The sequence below is a fragment of the Belonocnema kinseyi genome, chromosome 4 (assembly GCF_010883055.1).
Source record: "Belonocnema kinseyi isolate 2016_QV_RU_SX_M_011 chromosome 4, B_treatae_v1, whole genome shotgun sequence".
NCBI classification, from domain to species: Eukaryota; Metazoa; Arthropoda; class Insecta; order Hymenoptera; family Cynipidae; genus Belonocnema; species Belonocnema kinseyi.
The window spans coordinates 112,101,365-112,109,356 of NC_046660.1; the positions used below are offsets into that span (position 1 = coordinate 112,101,365).

Genomic DNA, 7,992 nt, shown 5'->3' on the forward strand with positions numbered 1-7,992 from the left:
AATTCTGTGACATCGCGAATAGTTTTGAAAGTTTTTCCCTTCATGTCATCGCTGACTTTTTAATTATCTAGACTAAGTACGTAAAATCTAAAAAATCATTCCAGACATCGAAAATTTCTGCAATTTTTGTCATGATTATGTTGTACAAGACTTCTGGTTAAAATGTAGTAGCAACGTCTTGATACATTAGGCTGTAGGGGTGAGCACAGGTAATAAAATCCAGTTCTTAATACAAAACATGATTATATTAAGTTTCAAATTAATGAGTATATCGTATTTTTCTGAAATACACGTCGAGAATATATATTAACACACACACACAAATCTGAAAAATTGCACCTGCACCCAGCGAAATCGCGGTAAAATTTCAGCCACAACCACGTCTCCCGACCGTGAGATGGGTGGTTACAGTCTGTAACGGAATCAATACGATGATCCGGCAAAAGTTTCGTGCACCCTAAGAACACGGAGCAACCCTTAGGACTACCGCCTTCCGCATTTTTGACGCAAGTGTTTTAGCATATTGTTGACACGCAGGGATGCTTTTTAGACTATTAACGAGTGAAAGCTTGGCACCTTCAAGAGCGCCGATGATAAGGACGATTAGTTTAACAGAATATTCCGGGTACAATCGTTGCAACTCCCTTATAAGGTCTCGATACCTCTCTTTCTTTTCATTCTCCTTGGTTATGATGTTTTTGTCAGCTGGTGCCGAAAATTCGATAACGAACATGGTTCGCTTCTCGAAGTCAAGAAGAACCATGTCAGGCCTCGAGTGGGCAACAGAAACAATTGTCGAAAATATAAAGTTCCAGTATATGCGGCAATTCCCATTCTCGACAATTGACTCGATTTCCCTAGGCGCATTTAGAGGAGCGATATTAAAGTTAATGCCGTAAGAGTGACAGAGATGGTAATAAAGAACTCTTAGTGCCGCATTGTGCCTTTGGATGTAGGTTGTTCCCGCATGAGTTGGACAACTAGATAGTGTGTGAGTTAAATGATTGGGGTGTGCATGGCACGCCCCGCAGCTATCATCGGGAATGTCTTGGCTCGAAATTTGACGAAGGTATGTTAAGGTGGAAATGACACCGTCTTGGCATGCCAAAATGAAATCTTCCATACCAGGCTTCAATACGGGTGACTTAAGGAAAGCAAAAGTTAGCTCACACGACATTGACTGATCCTCTACATTTCTGTGGAAGATACCGTGCATCCTCTTATCGAGGAGTTGTTCACGAAAGTTTTTCTCTTGTGCTTTCTCAATCCTGGCTTTTAGGAGAGAGTACTCGAGATAGATAAGATTTGATGCATTTTGCTCACCCCTAATACTGAAGTTAGGCCCAAGTTTTTCAGCAGCCTCCTCCGCTGCTTTGTAGAGAAACGCTCCTTTGCCCATTTCTTCGTGCTTCCTCAAAGGTGACCTTGTTAGTTGTCACACGATTTTTTCCAGATGAGATAGTAAATCTGGTTTTCCAAAGCAGCACTATTGACACTGAAAAATTCTTAAAATGATTATATTTGAAAAAATCATATTTACGTGGTAGAGAGTAGAAGATTTGAGAGATTAAGGGTTTCAGCCCAAAAATCAGATACTCTATTCACAATGGAAAATTTTCCAAAAGATTACTTTGTGAGAAAGTCATACCTATGTGGTGGAGAGGGGACAATTTTAGACGTTAAGGGTTGGAGCACAAAAATCGGAGAGGTTATTTTTGAGGAACCCAAAAATCATAGAGTCTACTGACACTAGAAATTTCTTAAAAAGGTTATTTAGGGACAATTTTATATCTACCAAGTAGAGAGAGGTTGATTTTAGACCTCAAGGGTTGGAGCGCAAAAATCAAGGAGGGTATTATTGAGGAGCCCAAAAATCATAGACTTTATTGAAACTAGAACATTCTTAAAAAGATTATTTTGTGACAATTTCATGTCTGCGTGGTAGAGAGGGGTTGATTTTACACTTTAAGGGTTAAAGCCCAAAATTCGGAAACGGTAGTTTCCAGGAGCCCGAAAATCAGAGACACTATTGACACTGAAAAATTCTTAAAATGATTCTGTTTGACAAAGTCATATCTACGTGGTAGAGAGTGGTAGATTTTAGAGATTAAGAGTTTCAGCGCAAACATCAGATACTCTATTGACACTGGAAAATTTTCAAAAAGATTATCTTGTGCGAAAGTCATATCTACGTGGTGGAGAGGGGTTAATTTCAGACGTTAAGGGTTGGAGCCGAAAAATCGGAGAGGGTATTTTTGAGGAACTCAAAAATCATAGACTCTACTGACACTAGAAATTTCTTTAAAAGGTTATTTAGGGACAATTTCATATCTACAAAGTAGAGAGAGATTGATTTTAGTTCTCAAGGGTTGGAGCACAAAAATTAAGGAGGGTATTTTCGAGAAGCACACAAATTAGAGACTCCATTGACACTGAAAAATTCTCAAAAAGGCTACTTTTTACAATTTCTTATTTACGTGGTAGAGAGTTTTTCTCCTACACTTCTGAATTGTATGATTTCATATTTCAACCACAGACTATAAATGCCTAAATGCAGAACCTCTTAGAGCACTTTTTTCGAAAAATGGCCTGGTTCTTGTTTTATTGCAGTTAATTGAAAATTGATGCATTTGTTGCTCCTGGGAAGTAGCAAACGTTCGTGGGCCCTCTGGCTGGCTATGGAACAGCGGGTGGTCTAGAGTGTCATTTTTTCGACGATACTTAAAACATCGTAAACCTAGGATCAAGCCGAGAGTTTAGATTGAGTGCCTGTCATGCCTCACTCAACTTTCCTATTGTTAGAGATTACAGTCGGTTGAAAGAAATCAGAAAATTTAGAAATTAGCAAATATTAAGGAATTCCATTTTAATACTGTGCATTCGGTTCATTACATAACGATAAGACGATTAAAAAAAGAAAGAAGAAAATCGGTTAATCCGTTCAATTTCTGGACACACCTTTTTTCTCTCTTCTCCGATTGTAAGACAAAAAATACTGAAAGAAAAAGATGATGCGCCCAAAATTGGAAACTGTTGAATGGGAAAAGTATGAAATTTACATTAATTAATTAATTAATTCATTCATTCATTTACTCATTCATTTATTCATTCATTCATTTCATTATTTTAATTTCATGGTGGCAAGTTTAAATTGAAGACTCTGCAATCATAGAGAATCAGAATTGATGAACTATTTTGCCTCAAGATTCACATCATTTGGTTCAATTTCATTGCTTTTCATTCGAAAAATTAAAATATTATTAACAGAAAGCGGAGGAATCTTCTTTTTCGAGTTGGGGACCTAGCCATAGAATTGTAAAATTAAATGGCACAATGTGTACTGTTTATACTATGTTAAAATTTAATAAATATTATAAATATATTTCCAATCGATTTACAAGATGGAGTGTTTGCGAAATAAATCCATACTAATACATTTTATTTTCACCTCTCCTCCCACAACGCCCCAAATATGAGCCAAAAATAAAAAAAATACATTTTTACGTTCATGATTAATAATTTTCAGAAAATATCCGTCGTCTTTTTCATACAAATAATTATTAGTGGACAATTTGAATATTTCCCATTACTTTTAAAAAAAATTTCAATTGTTTACAGAAATGTAAATTATTTAAACAATTATTTAATCCCAAAAAATGGAACAAACAATCGTATTTTCTGGTTGAAATGTAAACATTTGTCATTCTTTGGAGTAGCACATTTTTCTAAAAACATTATATCATCATTTAAGCAATAGGGTTGTTTCGCGATTTTAGATAAAATAATTTTTTAATACATAATTTTACTCTGAATCGAAGGTGCGTTGTATATTTTTTTCTCTTGTATCGTTCAGCAGAAAAAAAATTATTAAAAATCGAAGGCGGTAAAACACTTATTTAAATTGGTGTCACGTGACTCAGAGGTTCTCATCATTATCTATCAATGTGACTATTTGAAACTCATGATAAAGAGGTTAGGCCACGATCTGTTGCCAATTCAGACTATTTTTATTTGACAGCTTTATTTGTTAAGGATTATGTGACAAAAAAAGTTATCCTTTTGTAATATTTGGTTAAGCAGTCAGTATTATGTTGAAGGAAAACAGTAAGTGCAATTATTAATACATTTAAAAATCTTACATATTTACGAATCGTTCAGTAAACGTGACTACAGTTAAGTACTTCTTCAATGAATTCTTTCCACATACGATAAATATATCTATTTTCGGCAGATTTTCTCTATTGGTTTTTACGAAACCCTCCTTTGACATTTTTTTTTTAAACAATATTTTGCGACTTCTATTTTCGATGTGCACATAATCAAAACAAAACATCGGCACAGAAAAAGATATTTAAGAATCATTGACACGTGAGCTGTGATTGGTGGAAAATCCGACCCCTTTGACGTCAAAGGGGCCTTCTAATCGACATCGTGATAAAAAATTCATATTTTAACATTAAATTAAAAATAGTGAACAATATGTAAACAATATTTTATGGGCGTTTTTATAATTAGAATTTTATGCACTATAAGATCCATTTATTGGAAAAATTATATGTGACTTTGGAAACAACCCTATTATTTATTGTTTTTTTCAAATTTCTGAACATTGAGCTAGAGATGTCCACTTTTTCTAAATTGGTATCCTATGCTACGTTTTGTTGAATAATTACATAATTTTGATACATTTCTTTTAATGTTTAATAAATTTCTATTCGTTTAAAAAATCTTAATTTGCTCAATAAGTTTGTTTACAATAACTAAATAGTGTATTACGTGACTGTATAGTGTATAAAAAGAATAGATGACCCACCTTTTAATTGGTTAAGCAAATATAACTTGTTAAAATAATTACTTTTTGAAAAATATTTTTTAAATCGTATTTTCTTAGTCAAGCATTAATTCAATGATATCGAGGACTAGTAAATTCTGCTAAAATCTTAATGTTATTGTTTTTGCAATTAATTATTGATTTAAAAAAAAATTATGTTAAATTAAGTATTGATGGCTTACATCAAGAAAACAACGTCAACAACAAACAGAAAACAACAAAATCTACAAAAAGTTTCTTAGAATAACAATGTAGAAGAAGTGGACATCTCTGCCTCACTTTTTAAAATTTTTGAAAATAAGCAATAAATAATTGTTTAAATAATACGATAAAATACTATTCTTTTCTATATTTTTTGGGATTACATAATTATTTAAATAATTTACATTTCTGTAAACAATTGAATATTGCTTAAGAAGCAATGGGAAATATTCAAATTGTCCACTCGTGATTATTTGTATGAAAAAGACGACGGTTATTTGCTAAAAATTAAGAATAATGAACGTAAAAATGTAGTTTTTTTTGGCTCATATTTGGGGCGCTGGGGGGGGGGGCGTTGAAAATAAAATTTATTAGTATGGATTTATTTTGCAAACACTTCATCTTGTTAATTGATTGGACATATATTTCTAATTTTTATCAAATTTTAACATAGTATAAATAGGGCATATTATGCTATTTAATTTTATAATTCTATGGCTAAATCCCCAACTCGAAAAAGAAGGTTCCTCCGCTTCGGGAATCGCTGCTCTAGACCAGCGATTCCCAAACTTTTTATACACTTTCTGAGGAGCGGTAGGGGCCCCACCCTCAAATTTTTTCACAATACTGGAACCCAAGTGAAACACTGGACGCTAGTCGTTCATGCTCGGTTGCTTGCTTCGCTGACCTTTTCGTTGTTAGAGAATTAGAGCCGGTTGAGAAAAATGAAAAGTTGGTTAAATATTAATCAATAGAATTTTAATAAGTTCCGTTACATTTGTTAGATTATCAAATAAACGTTAAAAAAAGGTAGAAGAAGATCGGATAATAACTTCAAGAGTTATCGCACTTTTGTTGCATTCACAAGATTTGTAAATATTTCATTTATTAGTTCGGATATTAACCGATTTTCAAAAATTTTGTTTTCATTTTCTTTAAATTATATCACGAAATTCATTCAGATAATGAAAATTTAATTGAGCTAAATCTTTATAATTTCAGTTATTGTAAGTTCATAACAATAAAAGTGTCATTTGCGGTAGGTATACGAAAGTCGAAGAAAGCAGCCTTCTGCTCGCAGCGGGAAGCCTTCCTCGGAGCCTTCCTAGATGCCCGGCCCGGGGTGGCTTACCCCTGCCGGCGGCACTAGTTTGGGAAACGCTGCTCTAGAGCACCACCCGCTGTTGCATAGCCAGCCAGAGGGCCCACGAACTATGTTCGCCATGACTACATTCGTGTTGGTGGTTTGCTACTTCCCAGGCGCAAAAATGCATCAATTTTCAATTAACTGCAATAAAACAAGAACCACGCCATTCTTCTATAAAAGCGCTCTGATTGGTTATGCATTTAGGCATTTATAGTCTGTGGTAGAAATATGAAATCATACAATTCAGAATTGTAGGAGAAAAACTTGTCAGAGTAATACATGGGCTAATTTTCAAGCCTAAGGAAGCGCCTTAAGAGTTGGAGCCCAAAAATCATAGACTTTATTGATACTAGAAAATTCTTAAGAATATTATTTTATGACAATTTCATGTTTGAGTGGTAGAGTGGGGTTGATTTTAGACGTTAAGGTTTAAGCACAAAAATCGAGGTGGGTATTTTCGTAAAGCACAAAAATTAGAGACTTCATTCACACTGGAAAATTCTCAAAAAGGTTATTTTTTTAAAATTTCATTTCTACGTGGTAGAGAGGGGTTGATTAGAAACCTTAAGAGTTCGAGCCCAAAAATCGCAGAGGGTATGTTTGAGGAGCCCAAAAATCATAGACTCTATTGACAAACTAAAATGTCATAAAAGTTGTGAATTGCATAATACTGGAATTAAATCAACATACAATTTTAAGTATTTATAGTAGAATTTGGCTTTGAAAAATGTAAAGTCGATAGTATAATTTGAAGTAAACTTGAAAATAACTCTTAAAAAGTAAAATAGAAATAAAAAATTGAATACAGAACATCGAAACTGCATTTTTTGAATTTTGTTTGTAAAAATTGTATTTAAGTTCTCCAATTCAGTTTCCGAAAATTCCAAATCATTTTTAAAATTTGTACACAGATTGAGGAAAACTCTGAATGCGGAAAAAAATTAAAAACTAAAAAACATAAAATGAAAAGGCGTTTTCGAATTTTAAATCCTAAAACTCGCACTGAAGTCGCAGAATTTGGTTTTGAAAAATGCGAAGTCTACAGTGAAATTTGAACTAAAGCTTGAAAGGTCTCTCAGAATGTAAAACAGAAATATGAGCTGAACTACAGAAAATGTTCATTGTTTTAAATTATAAAAATTATACTCCACCTGCCTGGAAGCCCAAAGAATATGTGTGAAAATTGTTTTGCTAATGATCTAAATCTGGATTCTTATAAAGATCATACGTCTTAGGCCACTTGATTTTATATATTTCAAAAACTGCACCACCCCATCTACACTTCATCATCCTTCAATATTCTTACGACCTGACCGAGAGCACAAAGAATATGTGTGAAAAATCTGATTCTGATTCATCAAAAACTGCATCTGTGCCCCCTTCCAAACCTTCCCCATCCGTTCGCATGCTCACTCCCAACTCTTACGACCTGCTTTGGAGCCCAAAAAATATGAGTGCCGAATTTGGTGACGATTGGTTAAAAACTTTTGATTGGCATTAACATCATCAGTTTTAGGCCACTTGATTTGATATGCATATATAGATATACAGTCAATAATATTTTGAATTATTTAATTTTAAAAATCTATTAGGAATTAGCGATTTGGGTTGCTGTAGGAACCATCCCCTGAGCTTAATCTACACGTGTCTAAATTTTCAAGTGGATCTATGCAACGGTGTGGATGGCTTAGAGTCTCAACGGTACAAATTTGAATTTGTGGGTCCGGATGCAATAAGGGCACATAAAATTTTTTCGTGCGAAAACGAAGTCCCCTGGAGGCTTTAGAAAAAATTTTCGAATTTTAATTTTCAA

At 33.8% G+C, this 7,992-nt stretch overlaps 1 protein-coding gene across 1 annotated transcript in view; it reads left to right on the forward strand.

The window, feature by feature from the left end:
- LOC117171451 (ceramide phosphoethanolamine synthase) overlaps positions 1–7,992 on the forward strand; it is a 114,746-nt gene that overhangs the window by 6,366 nt on the left and 100,388 nt on the right. The gene's annotated exons all lie outside the window — the stretch shown is intronic.